This window comes from Papaver somniferum, chromosome 6 (genome assembly GCF_003573695.1).
Source record: "Papaver somniferum cultivar HN1 chromosome 6, ASM357369v1, whole genome shotgun sequence".
In the NCBI taxonomy this organism is placed as follows: Eukaryota; Viridiplantae; Streptophyta; class Magnoliopsida; order Ranunculales; family Papaveraceae; genus Papaver; species Papaver somniferum.
The window spans coordinates 162,849,069-162,865,902 of NC_039363.1; positions in this window are offsets into that span (position 1 = coordinate 162,849,069).

Genomic DNA, 16,834 nt, shown 5'->3' on the forward strand with positions numbered 1-16,834 from the left:
CAACTTTTTGGTAACTACCATTTTTTTTCATCTCTTTTTTCTTTTTTTTTTCAACTTTTTTTCAACTTTTTTTTTCCATGGTATCTCAATCACTCTAATTCACCCTAGCATTGGTAACAACTTGAATCGTGGGCCCCACCTATCACTTAGAGAAACAAAGTTTAAAAACAAAATAAAATAAAAATAGAAGTGAAAAGGACTCAACGAGATATGGTGAAACTATCATGTTATTTCTAACACCTGAGCTCTGTGCTTTTATGAATAGACTCTTCTAGATGTTGCCATCTAATCAGATTGGTTCCTCAACTCCTACAACCAAAATGCTTCCATCCACTTAGATTGGTTAGTGCAATCCTAAATAGGCATAAATATCTAAGCTCTGGAGTTTATTTATTGCAACTAAAAAGTTTCTCCCACGCCCCCAAACTTAAATCTAACATTGTCCTCAATGTTCTAAAGATGAAATTAAAAGCATGAACAAGGAGAAAATGTTACCATTTGAAGCAAAAGAGATAAGGAAAGATATTACCGTGTCGCATGAATATTGGGTTACCTCCCAAGAAGTGCTAAGTTTAAAGTCTTCAGCCAGACTAAGCAAGGATTAGTCAACTCGAACCGTATAACAGTAGCCGGAACAACTGTGGGTCTTTAAAACCAAAAAGAGCTGCCAAAAGGAAACTGCAGTGAACCAAGAAAATGTACAAGACTAGCATGCCCTTACCTAGTTTCTGGATAACTATCGCTAATTGCGGTTCAGGTTCAGGTTCTATGAAGGGGTCTAAATAGACTATTTTCCTCGGATGCATTTCCTCATAGGTAGGATCCAAATTATTAGGTCCTAGAGTCTGGAAAAACTCAGATAAGAACCTGGAATCACAAAATAACCTAAATAATTTAGGATCCTCTAAGTCAATTAGGTATGACTTACATAGTTGACCACAGTCAGAGTAGTGGTCATTCTGAAGCAAATGTGTCAATTCTAATTTCCTAAAGTACTTAGGCTTAGTCTCAAAACTTAATAAGTGACACATTTAAAATCTATACGTTCCCACAATTGGAAGAAAACTATTTGGTGGGAAAACAAAGTCAATCTGGGTATCATAGCCTGGGCAAACCACATCAACCAGAGGATGGGTTTCTAACGACTGAACTTTTTTTCAGGACATCATTAGGTTCGGGAAAACGAGTATGAAGGTAATCTTGCAAAATGGTCGAGGCAGAGATATCAAGTCCTAAGTGTGTGGACTTTCTGAGAGTTAAAGGTAAGGCACTAGGAAAGTGATAATCACCCCCAAACTTAGAGTTTTCAGTGTCTCTAGATAGACCTCTAATTATTTCTTGAATTTCCGTATCTTCAGAGTCCTTAAAATATTCAAGAGATTCTTCTAAGTTATTATCAGGTAGTGCATCTTTAATCATCTCTACGGGTCTATCTTCTTCTTCCAAGACTATTGTTTCTAAGTCGCTAGACTCTAAAACAGTATTTTCGAAATGAACCCGTTCCTCTAAACCACTATCGGCTTCGTAATCAAAAGGAAAAACTACATCGTCTAAAACGGTGGTATCTTTAATCAAATCCTTGTCCTTTTGAATAGGTGAATAATCATAAAAATTATTTGGATTTGAACTAGAAATAATATAATCACTATACAGCTCAATTGGATTACTAGACTCCTGATCACTATGCCTACATATTTCAGATTCTTCATTACTGCTATCCTCATCATCATAGTACGAAGATGATTGAACCTTATCTAAATAAGTGGTGTCTTTTATTCTAACCTCGTCCTCTAGATTAGGCAAATATTCACTATTTACATCAAGGGTAAAATTGGAAACACTATTTTGGAAATTTAGATCTTTTAGAGAAGTTCTATTCTGGGTCTCTAACAAAAGCTTTTGGGCCGACTCACATGAATTCCTGACGTAATCTAGGAAATCAGGTAAAGAAAGTTCACTCATTGCATTATTTTCGTCCATAACTAAGTTATTCATTGCAGAGAACTCACGTGTTGTCTCAGCTAACTTACGTGTCGACTCAAGTAAAGAGGAATTAGCAGAATTTTTCTCGTATGACTGATGGTTGTGAGGATAGTGATTGGGCTCACCATGGTATGAACCATAACCTTGAAAAGTTTGGCGTTCCCAACCACTATTCCCACCATGGTAATAAAACTGATGATGTTCATATTCAAGTTCAGGTCGATATTCATTGTATTGGCTTCTATCATACCATCTCGACATTCTTAATTGCAAGGGAATTCTACACAATCACAAACAAGGCTGACTCGACCAAATCAAACCTATAAAATCTAGCAAACAAAAAGCATGATGGCTCCACTTAGATTGTTTCTAGACCAGCTTCTATCCTTCGAAAGTGAATTCGTTACAATTTAAGCAAGTCCTCACCGCTATCAGTGGAGCTCAGTGGAGCTTTGATACCCAATCCGAGTCAAAGTAAGTTGAATTGAGGCGAGGGAAGCTCAGTGGAGCTTTGATACCCAAGTCCTCACCGCTATCACAAGGCGGCGCAGTCACGCATTCAACTCACAGAAAACATCATGAACTTTGGAGTGTGCTTAAAGAGCAACCAATATTTTTCGAACGAGTTTCCTATTAAGCTCGTTACCCTATCGGTCTCGTTCTATTCCAAATTTTAAGCTTGGGTTCGCGTTAGGTTTCGTTTTCCTAAGGCGGGCAAGAAGGGAACGGTGATGAAATCCAAACCCTTATCTTGTATTTGCCAGGCCTTGCCCTTTACTAGGAATTTAAAAACAGTCCAAATTCTTCCTCAATCAATGAATCACCTTAAGGAATACAGTAAACCCGCTGACAGGAGATTCGCGAGTGTTTCGATGGACTTACCTCCCGTACCAGACGGGGGATGAACCGTTGAAGTCGACTCGGGCCACGACTCATATGTCATGTACGAACCCGAGGGGCCGAGATGATATAGTAATCGTCGTCCTTCCCTGCACACAGTTTATATAATTTTTTTTGTTTAATAATACCCTTCCGTAGGGTTAAAAAAAAGAAATAAAGTCCAATTGTTTAAAGTCCAAAGTCCAAAATAAATAAAAAAATTACAGTTTTCCTCACACACTCTAAAAAAATTAAAAATTAAAAATTAAATCCTAAAATTGTCCTTTTTTCTTCTCTTTTCGCTTTTCGCTTTAAGCTTTTTACTCTCCAAGTCCTTAGTGCTCCACTTCGAACCTATAAATCAAAGAAAAAAAAACAAAGTAAAAAGGAACAAATAATAAAAAAAAAAATAAACCTAAAAAAAAATCTATATACAAGTCCGCGTCGGCGGCGCCATTTTGTTATAATATTTCGATTATGGTAAATAAGAGTTCGTTGCTCGGACTTGAAAAGATTTTTAAAACAAAAATATATGCAAAATTTGTCACAGGATCAAGAGATACTAGGACTCAGGATTTCACCAATTCTTATACTCATGCGATTCAATTATTAATTCTAGACAATTAAAGCTTATATTGATAACAAATATCGACTCTTACTTTGCCAAAAATAGATTTTGTAAGTATTATATGTAAATCATAAGCATGATGCATCAAGAATCTCATGGATTAAGCATACATCATCAGACAAAATCACAAATAATCAATAAAAATCATAATTCCATTCATAATAGTGCAAATAGTCATAAAAGAATTAAATAAAAATTACTCATGCATAAAGAATGGTTTCCTCCATCATCCCAGTATTGGGGTTTAGCTACTCATAATAATCATGTTCTCAAAATACATACTTGATGCTCAAAATATGATTAAAAGAGTGAAAAATATAAAACAGTAAAACTACGACCCTCTATAAGCGTCCAGAAAAGAACGATACCAGAGAACTGCAGTAAAATAACGACACTCATCCACTGCGCTGGAACTGTTGAAGAACGACGCTTCTCAGCTGCTGACTCTGCTGAAAATAAGACTGTCCTGGAGAGTCTGTTCTTCGTGTTCTTGAATCTCTTTAATGGCAGCAGCAGCAGGAGGTGAACATTGTTGCTACTCCTTCTTCTTCGCTCCCCCTGGCTCTGGCTCTGGCTCGACCCCAAACTCTTGATAGACCTTCTCTAACTTCTCTCCACCTCTTATATACTTCACAGCTCAAAGAAATCCCGATAAAATCTCTTTTTTTTTCTTTCTTCCAAAGTCTCGGAAAATATTTCTCAAAGCTATTCATACGCGTCTGTTAGCTATAATCTTTCCACCAAACTCTTATCAAGACTTGAACAGGACCTAGTACGTAACTATCCAGCGTAAAACTCTCATAAAATCTTTCATAGAAATCCTTGAAACTGGACAGAACAATACGTATCCTGTTTGGACTTTGATCGCTTCTCCCAGCCATTCCAGCCCAAGTTGATCGATAAAATCACTTGCATACGGTCTGTTTAGTCTTAACAGGCCTAGCCCAATTGATTTCAGGGATTTAATCTCCCTCAAAACTGCCCAGAAATCCAACAGCAAATTATCAGACGTGAACTTTAGTTTTCCCGCCAAATTCCATTATTTGAACTTTGAATGTGGTGTCCCCTTAACAAGACTGGGAGTCCCTTTAGCATATGCCTTGAAATGGGGTGCCCCTTATCCAAATTAGGGATTCCTTTAGCAATTCTTTGGGATGTTTTCCGCACTTTTTCAGGGTTCCTCAGGGGTATTTCCGGCACACTTCTGGGGCATTTCCGGTACACTATCAACGGCAATCCAAGGGCCACATTTTTAGCCAATTTTTGCCGCAAAGCCTTATTTATCCAAAAACACCTACAAAGAGATTAAAAACCAAAATAAGTACAACAATGGGCACTAACAATATACACAATTGAGATAAATTAGACACATAAATGCGTCTATCACTCACCTCTTCATAATTAATTAGGTTTTATCACCTAAGGCTCAGACGAAAATTATATGAAAAATGATTGAACCAGCATTTGATCATATTTTCACCAACTCTTCAAGGGGTCTTGGTATTTTCTCACGCGAGCATATGGATGCTACATGGTCAACCCACAGTCTCATGTAGTCGTTCCTCCTTCATTCATGGTTAAATTTTCAATAAACTATCACGCGGTCATCAATTGATCAAATTAGGGTTTCTGAGTCCAAGGATCATCATTCCATATTCGAACGCTAATAATTTTACGACGATCTCATGATCACCATTTTATTATACTCGGTTCAACTACCAGTATTCTAATTAATGTTTTATTTCGGTCACGCTGCCAATAATTCATCAGACGAGCAACACTTGCTCAAACCAAGGAATATTGGTTCAACTATCAATATTCAACAATTCATCAAATGAGGAATACTTGCTCACCTCAACGTGAGAATTACACCTCTGTCTCAACGGACACGTTCAATTCATGAGTTTCAGAACATTTTGCAGAATCATGTTCAACTCAGCAAATACATGGACTCATCGTCCCATGAAGTCAGCAACTGACTAAATACACATCTGCTCTGCAGACTCCACGTTCACGAGACATCAATCGTGTAACTTGGGGGGATATCAACTAGGGTTTTGGTTTGGCAGTCTACGGCACGTGTGTTCATACACACAATGGAATCTGAGCAAGTCGTGCAATCAGTTGAAGGAGTTAACAAAGTAGTGGATGGAAAATCGACCAAGTCTCCGCACGATGAGCAACTGGTTTCAAACACGATTTTCACTTCCCTACTCTTTGATTCCATCAACTTTCATACTTCATGGGATCATGATGTCTACAATTCCAGCAATATAAATAAGTCTCTGAATCATGATTGAAGACAAAAACGGAGAATCTCACGTCTCACAGACAACACGAGATCAACACCTCATCAATTGAGCAATTACTCTCAACTGAGCAACTTCAATCATTCGGAACTTATCTTATTCAGAATACATAACACACCCACAATCTTTGATTACCATTGATTCCACACAATTCTCAGCTTCCCTCCTACAGATCAACCCATCCTCTCTTGTGACCGAATTTACTCTGGAACGACCATTGTCTTGGTTTAGGCCGGAGTACTACAGATTGATATCTCGAATTCAAAGCACTCCCTTCTTGCAGTGCATCTGTGTGAGGTTGGACATTTCGCTCGGTTCAAGGAGTCTCCTTCGTATGGTCGTCTCCTCAATCCCGTGAAAACCAGTAAATTTTTTTGCCCCATCCACAATTCCTTAATTTGAAGTTTTTGAACTTTGTTGATTAAGATAAACCGGAGAAATTGGCTTTGCCAAGTGCATGAACCCAGTCCGCGAACTCAGTTCGCGAACTGACGGAAGTTCTCTTACCGAGAATTTCTGCTTAGGATTTTCCAAAAACTCGTTTGCGTGTTAGTCCGCGAACTCATTCCGCGAACCTAGTCCGCGAACTGGCGGAAGTCTCTTTGCCGAGATTTTCTGCTGAGTTTGGAAAACTCTGCCGGTTGCCTTAAGTCCGCGAACTTGTTTGTGAGCTTAAGTGGTTATGCTCTAAAGATGTGCTCTGAACATGAAACTTAAATTACTAAGGAATGTTTTATGCAAACCGTGGCTATAAAGTTCATGAGTCGATTCAAACCGAATCGAATCATCTTTGTTTCAATTGTGTCTTGTATAGTTACATAAGACCTCATAGCAATTGAACAACTCTTTAACAAGTTCACTTGATTCAACTGAACTAGTTATGGTGAATAAGAACTAGGTTAATATGAAATGCTCATATGGTTAACCTTTTGGGTTACTATGTTGAACCAACATACACGTACACGTTTGGGCACGATTTTCACAAACCCAGTAAACGTTTACCCAAGTGTGTGTGACAATCTAAGTTTTCGATCTAACAGTTGAGAAATATTAGCTTGAATCTAAATCAGGTTTTCATCTAACGGTGAGTATTGATTGCTTTGTAACTAAGGAAAAACCCTGATTTGAAGGCTATATAAAGGAGACATCTAGCATTGTGCAAAACCAATCCCCACATGTCTGTATGATACTAGTGCGCTCGCTAGAGTCGATTCTCCTTTAACCTTTGGTTTTCTTCTCTAAAACCAGGTTAACAATTTAAAGACTTCATTGGGATTGTGACGCCATACCGATACTACTTTTATCGTAGTTGTGTGATGTGATCTTGCATATTCTATCGTACGAGTACAATCTATTGATTGGCTTGAGATCGTGAGAGTTCTCTGATATGAAAGATAAAGAAGTCACAAACATCTTCGTCTCACTGTTTGTGATTCCTCGACAAACTGCTTGTGTAGTCAAGAAGGATTGTTGAGAGGTGATTGATTAATCTAGGCTATTCTTCGGGAATATAAGATCGGATTATCAATTGGTTCCTGTTCACCTTGATTTTATATCTTAAGAAGAAACAAAACCTAGGGTTTTTCTGTGGGAGACAGATTTATCCTTTGATAGATTTTTCTTTGTGGGACAATTTTTTTTATTATCAAGTGTGTGATTTTGGGTTGCAGCAAATCTTGGTTGTGGGTGAGATCATCTAAGGGAATCAAGTGCGCAGTATCCTGCTGGGATCAGAGGCGTAGGAGTACAACTGTACCTTGGATCGGTAGGAGACTGATTGGGGTTCAACTATAGTCCAGTCCGAAGTTAGTTTGGAGTAGGCTAGTGTCTGTAGCGGCTTAATACAGTGTGTATTCAATCTGGACTAGGTCCCGGGGTTTTTCTGCATTTGCGGTTTTCTCGTTAACAAAACTTCTGGTGTTTGTGTTATTTCTTTTCCGCATTATATTTGTTATATAATTGAAATAATACAGGTTGTGCGTTCGTGATCATCAATTGGAAATCCGACCTTTGGTTGTTGATTGATATTGATTGATCCTTGGACATTGGTCTTTGGTACCGTCCAAGTTATTCCTTGTATTTGATAAAGACTCGTTATTGTTTTTAGCTTGAGTAAAAATCAAATCTAGAGAGAGATATTAACTCCTTGAGATACTTTTATCTAGATTAAGTATGACTGTCTAGTTGATTCTCTAGCAAAGTATTTCGGAGTTAGTCCATACATATTGCTAACCGAAATATTGGGTGGCGTTGTTAGACCCCCGCTTTTTCAATTGGTATCAGAGCAAGCAAACACACTAAGACCTCATTAGTCTGTGTTTGTACCGATCTGACTCTATAGACAAGAGTACTATCTCGGATAAACACGTCACCAGTAATAAAGATTCTCTCTCGTCTAAATCTATTAAAGAGAAAATTTCAATCTCGAATATAGAGAAACCTTGTGGTTCGACAAGACAGACAAATAATGACATGAGTGTTCATGATTACCCTTCGAAAGAGACCTTCTCTTCTAATGAATGGGATACAGCTGAAGAGAGTAAATTGATTCTAAATCTTGTTAGAATTCAAGCTGTTAGAATGAATCAGTTAAAAGACCATGTCAATGTTCTTCTTGGTATGGTAAGAGATTGCAAAGTCCATGGCAACGCTGAAGATTAGTCTTCATGCTTGACTCTTGAGGCCAGCCTCGAAAAGGATGCCTTGGATATTGAACGCCGCTTGAATAAACTCTCCATTCAAGGATGTTCAAAGCAATCTAATGTACCAAAAACTTCTGATGCTTTACATTCAGAAGTAAATACATATGTTCCTAATGTTTCCTCCAATCTTGAACTTGGGACATTCTGTAAAAGAGACAACTCCTCTGACGATGATATTAAGACTGCATCCTCCAATCATTCAAATGATCAAAAGGTATGTCTTATTTGTGATACCAAGTGTTCTGTTAGACAAAAGAGAAACTTCAAGTTGAATAAAGACTCCTTAGTTCAACTTCAACACAACCTAGATTTGATTCTCAAAGGTGTGACTGACATCCGTATGATTGAGCAAATTGGTTTTCGTACATATCCTGTGTATGCAACCAGGAAAGTCAGTACAGTGAGTTCCTCCAATGTTCAAGGGCAGAATAGACGTCTTAATAAACATTGTACAAAGGAAGTTCAATCCCTTGTCTCTAAAAGCAACATTGTTCCTGTTGAGAAAGTCATTCCAGAAGAAAGGAAGATTGATAAGATAAGAAAAGATATTAAAGAGATAATTGTAAGATACAAAGAGCTTGTCAACAGATTATCTTCTTCCTCATGTCAAGGCACTTCTAGTAAGAACTCTAACTATGTCTCTTATTTTGATGACAGTAAATTTTATGACAATTTCTCATGTCAAACAGGATCCCTCTCTAAGACTAAGAGGAAAAACAAACTTAACCAAAGACATAAACCTCGTAATGAGCCTGTGGCTCGTACTTGTGCTAATTAATCACAAGGTTCGAGAACTTACTCATATAAAATCCTGTTGAGTAAGTTGTGTTAAAAACATGTATACTTGTTGCTTGCATCTTTTAAGTTAAACTATTTTCTTATCGTCCATAGCTAAACTTATGTTGACAGATCCGCTAAGAAAAAGTGTTGGTTAAGTCAAAAGAAGATGTTGCATACCGTCTTAAAATTTATTTTTAGGTCTTGTTTTTAAAATGTTTGAAGGACTTTATTCTCAATAGGTATTTGTTGTACTCGAACGGATTCTGTTCTGACCCGAGTCAACGTTTTTGATAAAACCCTAAATGGTCGTCCCCAAGAATAAATATCCAACTTCTTAGGGTTACAAGTCACGTACGTGTATTCCTGGTTGTTTTCGGATTTTCAAGAATATCTTCCTCCTCTTCTTGTTATGGTGGTTTCGCAAAAGGATTTCTTGACAAAGGTGTTGAGGTTGATTCCAAGAGGAAGAGAACACTTGTAGATGAAGATCATCCCAATGCCTCATGCTTCTTTGCCTATACTCATGAAGATGTTGAAAAGGATGATATGATTTATGCTGAAGTTGTTCATGACTTTCTTAAGTATTTTGGGGAAGCAAAACAACAGCTTGTTGATACTCTTAAAGGTCTTGATATGGTGAAAATTGAGTTGGAAAAGGTTGTGTCTGACCTTGGTCTCATAAAATATCAAATCAAGGATATTCGAAAAGAGAATCATCTCTCCATTGATACTGAGAAGACTGTCGATCACAAGCTTGAAGACTTCTTGTCTCGTATGGATCCTGAACCTCCCGTGTTCCTGTTCGCGGTTGAGGATACACCGGAATCCGTTTCCCTTTAGCTTGTCCCCTGTTTTAGATACCTAGTATGTCTTCTTTTTGGTTTAGTTGGAAGAATAACTAGTGATTTGAATAACGAAGATTGTGACTACACATAGCTATTTTTGTTTTCATCTTCTCATGTTATTTTTTTTAGGTTTATTGGTATTAAATTCTAAAAATATTTGGAGGATGATGTTATTGCAGTATTGATCTTTATGATTTTGTGATATTGCAATTTGTTTATGGGATATGTATTGTTTGCGTCCGTGAACTTGAAGGTCCCATATGCTGTCAAAAGTAAAGTCGTTCATGAATTGGTATTCGTATTGATGAAAGGACGAATGGACTTTTGACAAATACAAAAGTTATGCCTATGCAGTCATTTATTTGATGGAAAATAGGATGAAATCTTTTGTTTGACAAGGATAAAGTCTATTATGTCGTTATGATGGAAAATAGAATAGATCCTTGTATGTTATTCACGGTATTGATCTTCATTGATCCATTTTGTTTTGTATTACCGTGAAGGCTCCATTGTGTATCTTATGTTAAGCACGATACAACTAAGTCGATTATTCTAATTGGCTTTGTTGGTTGTTCCATAAGATGTTATATGTTGAGCATTATAAACTAAATTAATCATCTTGATTTGTTATTTAGTTATTTACTCTGAAAGTCTTCTTTTGTTGAGCAAAAACTTTTGACAATTAAATTGATTACTTAGGTGATTAGTTTGGTTGTCTGTATTCCAATTAGATTAGTTATGGGTTCTCTTGTAATTAGTCTAGTTGAGTTTTCATATATTCCACAAGTCCTTGTGTTGAGTATATGAACGGCTATACTAATCATGTTCTATTAGTTAATGTAGTCGTATATTCCGTAAGGTTTTTACTTATGTTGAGTATGTGAACGATTAAGTTAGTCATCTTCGTATGATTACCTTAGTCGTAGCTTCGTAAGTTTACTTATGTTGAGCACTTTCAATTAAATTGATAACCTTTGTGGTTTGATTTAGTTGTGGATTACGATTAAATTAATCATGGGTTTACTTGTGATTAATTTGGTTGAGTTTTGGATATAGAAAATCATTTCTATGGTTTTTGGTGTCCAATTAAAAAATCCTTCTTTTCTTTCGAAATTAAGGTCGCTCTTGTTGTTCTTTCGGGAATGACATCAAATGGGGGAGAGCTCTTTTGAACTTGTGCTTAATGGTAATATCTTGCGGGGTGTGCGGCTGTGGAATTTTATAGGGGTTATCATGTATCTTAAAACTCCTTGATGAATGCATTTAACTTCGGCTTTATGATTGCATCTAAATTAAGTTGGTATGTATTTTTTTTCTTTTAGTCTATGAAAAGTCTCTTGTGAAAATTTCATTATGATCCCATTCTTTTACCTTTGCCATTTTTATTGACAAAAAGAGGGAGAAATAATGTAGTTCACACTACAAATACATATGGTTTTCGGATCCTTGTGTAAGGGAGAGTGGTTTCCATGATCGAGATGGAGTATTGACTAAGGTGGAGTGATACATATCACCATAGTATTATTGTTAAAGTCGTGATGAAATTGGACTTTGATGTTACATAATGATACTATGACACTGTATAATAATGATCGAGAATCTCGATTTCTCTCATTGTTATAAGCTACGGATCTTCAACAACGGTGGTGCTAAACTAATTACAACCTTTGGGATCATTGGAGTACCGGGAAGGACGAAGATTTCAAGGAACGTTGAAGATTAGACTATGGAATAGGAGCCACTAAAGTTTATCTTTTTTGTATTACATATGTATTAATAGTTTTGTCACTAAAACTGACAAAGGGGGAGATTGTTAGAGCATAGCTCGGTCGACCTCGCATGCGTTGCTATCTCAAGTATGTTTGTCAATGTTAGTGATCAAAACTATGAGTCTTGATTTCTAGTCTACATAGCTAAGTCTCGGATTAGGATAGAAAAGTGTAGTTAAGCTCAAGGACTTCATGGAGATTCATCATACAACGACGAAGATCTATTCAATGAACCATGGAACTTCATCAACAAAAAGGTATGTGGAGACTTGAACTTATCTATCACTCAAAAGTCTATCTCTTCTATCTCCTACTTCTTATGAGACAAAAGTCGTATGCTATATAGACTGGATCATACACATTTGATATTTCGAGCCGAGTATATCTCGCCTATCCATATCTCGAAATCATGTGTTGGTAAAGAATTTCGCTTTGATCAAGTTTATCTTCACCTAGTGACGAAAGTCATGAAAAGTTTCAATTACTTTGATAATTGCTCTGACGTGAAACGGTCTGTGAATAACGGCTATATAACGTCCTATGAGAATGTCTCAATGATTGGAATGAGAGTTTAGATTACATAACCATGTATTCCTTAATCCGAAGTTTTCTAACTTTGTTAATTGAGAGAAACCGGGGGAATTGGCTTTGCCAGGTCCGCGAACCCAGTCCGTGAACTGACGGAAGTTCTCTTACTAAGAATTTCTGCTGGGATTTTCCAAAAACTCGTTTCCGTGTTAGTCCACGAACTCAGTCCGTGAACTGGCGGAAGTCTCTTTGCCGAGATTTTCTCTGAGTTTGGAAAACTCTGTCGGTTGCCTTAAGTCCGCGAACTTGTTTGTGAGCTTAAGTGGTTATGATCTAAAGATGTGCTATGAACATGAAACTTAAATTACTAAGAAACGTTTTATGCAAACCGTGGCTATAAAGTTCATGAGTCGATTCAAATCGAAACGAATCATCTTTGTTTCAATTATGTCTTGTGAAGTTACATAAGATCTCATAGCAATTGAACAACTCTCTAACTAGTTCGTTTGAGTCAATTGAACTAGTTATGGTGAAGAATAACTAGGTTAATATGAAATGCTCATATGGTTAACCTTTTGGGTTACTATGTTGAACCAACATACACGTACACGTTTGGGCACGATTTTCACAAACCCAGTAAACGTCTACCAAGTGTGTGTGACAATCTAAGTTTTCGATCTAACGGTTGAGAAATATGAATGTAAATCAGGTTTTCATCTAACGTTGAATATTGATTGCTTTGTAACTAAGGAAAAACCCTGATTTGAAGGCTATATAAAGGAGACATCTAGCATTGTTCCAAACCAATCCCCACACGTCTGTGTGATACTAGTGCTCTCGCTAGAGTCGATTCTCCTTTAACCTTTGGTTTTCTTCTCTAAAACCAGGTTAACGACTTAAAGACTTCATTGGGATTGTGAAGCCAGACCGATACTATTTTTATCGTAGTTGTGTGATCTGATCTTGCATCTTCTATCGTACGTGTACAATCTATTGATTGGCTTGAGATCGTGAGAGTTCTCCGATAGGAAAAATAAAGAAGTCACAAACATCTTCGTCTCACAGTTTGTGATTCCTCGACAAACCGCTTGTGTAGTCAAGAAGGATTTTTGAGAGGTGATTGATTAATCTAGGATGTTCTTCGGGAATATAAGACCGAATTATCAATTGGTTCCTGTTCACCTTGATTTTATATCTTGAGACGGAACAAAACCTAGGGTTTTTCTGTGGGAGACAGATTTATCCTTTGATAGACTTTTCTGTGTGAGACAGATTTGTTTATTATCAAGTCTGTGATTTTGGGTTGCAACAACTCTTGGTTCTGGGTGAGATCAGCTAAGGGAATCAAGTGCACAGTATCCTGTTGGGATCAGAGGCGTAGGAGTACAACTGTACCTTGGATCGGTGGGAGACTGATTGGGGTTCAACTATAGTCCATTCTGAAGTTAGCTTGGGGTAGGCTAGTGTCTGTAGTGGCTTAATACAGTGTGTATTCAATCTGGACTAGATCCCGGGGTTTTTCTGCATTTGCGGTTTCCTCGTTAACAAAACTTCTGGTGTCTGTGTTATTTCTTTTCCGCATTGTATATGTTATATAATTGAAATAATACAGGTTGTGCGTTCGTGATCATCAATTGGAAATCCGACCTTTGGTCGTTGATTGATATTGATTGATCCTTGGATATTGGTCTTTGGTACCGTCCAAGTTATTCCTTGTATTTGATAAAGACTCGCTATTGTTTTTAGCTTGAGTAAAAATCAAATCAAGAGAGAGATATTAACTCCTTGAGATACTTTTATCTAGATTGAGTCTGACTGTCTAGTTGATTCTCTAGCAAAGTATTTAGGAGTTAGTCCATAAAAATTGCTAAGTGAAATATTGGGTGGTGTTGTTAGACCCCCGCTTTTTCACATCCTCACCAAGAAATGCCCTGCTATGTATACGGTGAGGGAAGCACAAGAGTTGGTGTAGTTGCAGGAAATCCTACACTACACCCCTTACAAGATTTCATTAACATTCAACTCATTTTAGATCAACAATCTTAATTTTATTGATGAATCTTTGAACAATCTTACAAGGAAAGATAAAGGAATCAAGAATAACCATTGCTCTAGATTTTCTCTCTCCTATTTACTTGCTTTTCACTCAGAAAAAGATCACTCTCCTTCCTTTACAACTGAACGACTATTTATAGGGAAATACATAGTGGATGACAGCTAATCTGTCCTTTATTTTCGGATATGGCTTGCGACATTCTCGCAACCTTACGAATGTTAATCTCGCAAACTCTCTTATTTTCGCAGAATCATCACATTTTTCTCATTTAGCTGACGTCATTTATTATGTCATTTCTGGAATTGTTCTGCGACGCTGTTGTGTTGTTGATAATTTCGCTGAGGCATTATTGCTGCGAGATTCTGATCCTACATCTTGCCTCTTCTCATATCTTCTTTGCAAAGTAGAGAATGATGTGAGAAATGCCGCAGTTGTTCATGTCTTCATATTCCGCATTTATCACACGTATTCTTTCTTCCATTTGTTTCTTGACACGTCCTCTGTAACCGCTGCTTTTCAACCGCTCACGTCTTTTCGTCTTAATGGTGTTTATTTCTTCGAGGAAAAAATATCCTTTATAATTTCGCTAGGTCAGATTCTCGCAGGTCTCCCCATTCCTCTTTATGACCCAGATATTCCTCTGTTCTATGAAATTCTCGCTCACTCGGGATTTTCGCGAGCTATCTTCCAACTAAGTGGGGATTGTATCCGTCTGATGATAGAGTTTGCTAACCGTGGTGCTGTTAAATGATCTCTGTACTCCAAATAACTTAGGGATCCTAAATTTGCAGACCTGGAGATAATTGCTGAGAAATACACAGTAGCGAGTTTCTTTGAAAATTATGAATTGATCTCCATGAAGAAAGAGAATACTCGCTGGGGTATTCGTTTGAAAAGGATAGATAACATTGATGAAGCTAAAATACTCATGCAAGATATTGATTGGCATTATGGTAAGAACACAACTCCTCGCCAATCCAAAGATGATAAATGGTGTGTTTTTCCCCTGATGCTAAAAGGACCTTACATTGCTGGGTCAAATGTTCTTCCTGAGAATCTCGCTACCTATCAACCTTGGGTATTCTCTTGGTCCGAGAAGGAGAAAGAGGTATGTTTCTTCCAGCTTCGCTCACTTTATATTTCTTTATTTGTCTTTATTCTTTTGTTCGCTGACTCTTGCGACATTCTACAGATCCAAAAACTGAAAGATAGTTATAACAGGACTGGGAAAGCTAGTATCCTGTTAGCTCTTCGCTCATACACAGATGAGGTAAGAAATATTCTCTTATGATTTTAAATAATATATTGTTGCCTCTATTTCTTATTTCTATCTGTTGTGTGAAGATTATTGCTGAAATAGATGAGTCTACCAATGTTTCGAAGATTGGTGATAAAGGCAAAGGTGATCTTCGCAGGGAAAGACCAACTGCTCCTCCTTCAAAGAAAAGAAAAGTCCGTTCTTCCTCTCCTTCAAATATTCCTTCTCATGAAAATTCCGAGAATGATGAGGATGATGAAGATAATGATGACCCTGCTGCAAATGAAGATTCTCCATCTGAATCTTCTATGGCTAAGCTCTCTGGCCTCTTTTCTGATTCTTTGCAAGGAATAGGAGATAGTCAATTTGCTAACACCTGTAAATCTCTCGCTACAATTTGCGATGTTCCTTTGCTGGATGGTGATAATTCTTTTCATGGAGTTTCTAGATCAGTGACTCCCAATTTCCTGCATTCTCTTAATAGTCTGGTATGCTTTCATCCTTTTATTTCTTCATTGTTGTAGTTCAAAATCTCTCTCTATTTTAATACTTTTTATATTTTCTTGCAGGCTGGAAAAGCTTCTTTCGTTGTTGCTTTAGATCTAGAGAGGAGATGCGAAAATCTTAGAAAGAAGAATCTTCAATTTCGCACAAAGAATGAGGAATTGGAGGATGAAGTCAAATGTCTTCGCGAGAAAAACAAACAACTAGAAATTGATTCTTCTTCGTATAAGAACAAAATCTCTAGTTTTCAGCAAGCTAATAATCAGCTCTATGGTATGTTACTTTTCTCCTTTCCTTTCATTCATTCAACATGTTGTTTAATCTTATTTAATTGATCCTTTTTGCAGACATTTATGGTCTTTCTGATGAAGCTACCATTCTTCGTTCATTTCCTAATGCCTTGGATAATGATACCCTTCTTGAGCGTCTTAATAAATCTTTAAATAGTTTCTCAAATGATAAAATTTCATCTCTTTCCCTGAATGAACTAAGATCCAAATTTCGCCTCTTAGAAATTGACTATAGATCTAGTTTAGGTTTAGACAACCGATTTATGCGTCTCTTTCTTAATTTTAAAGAGAAAATCAATGAGT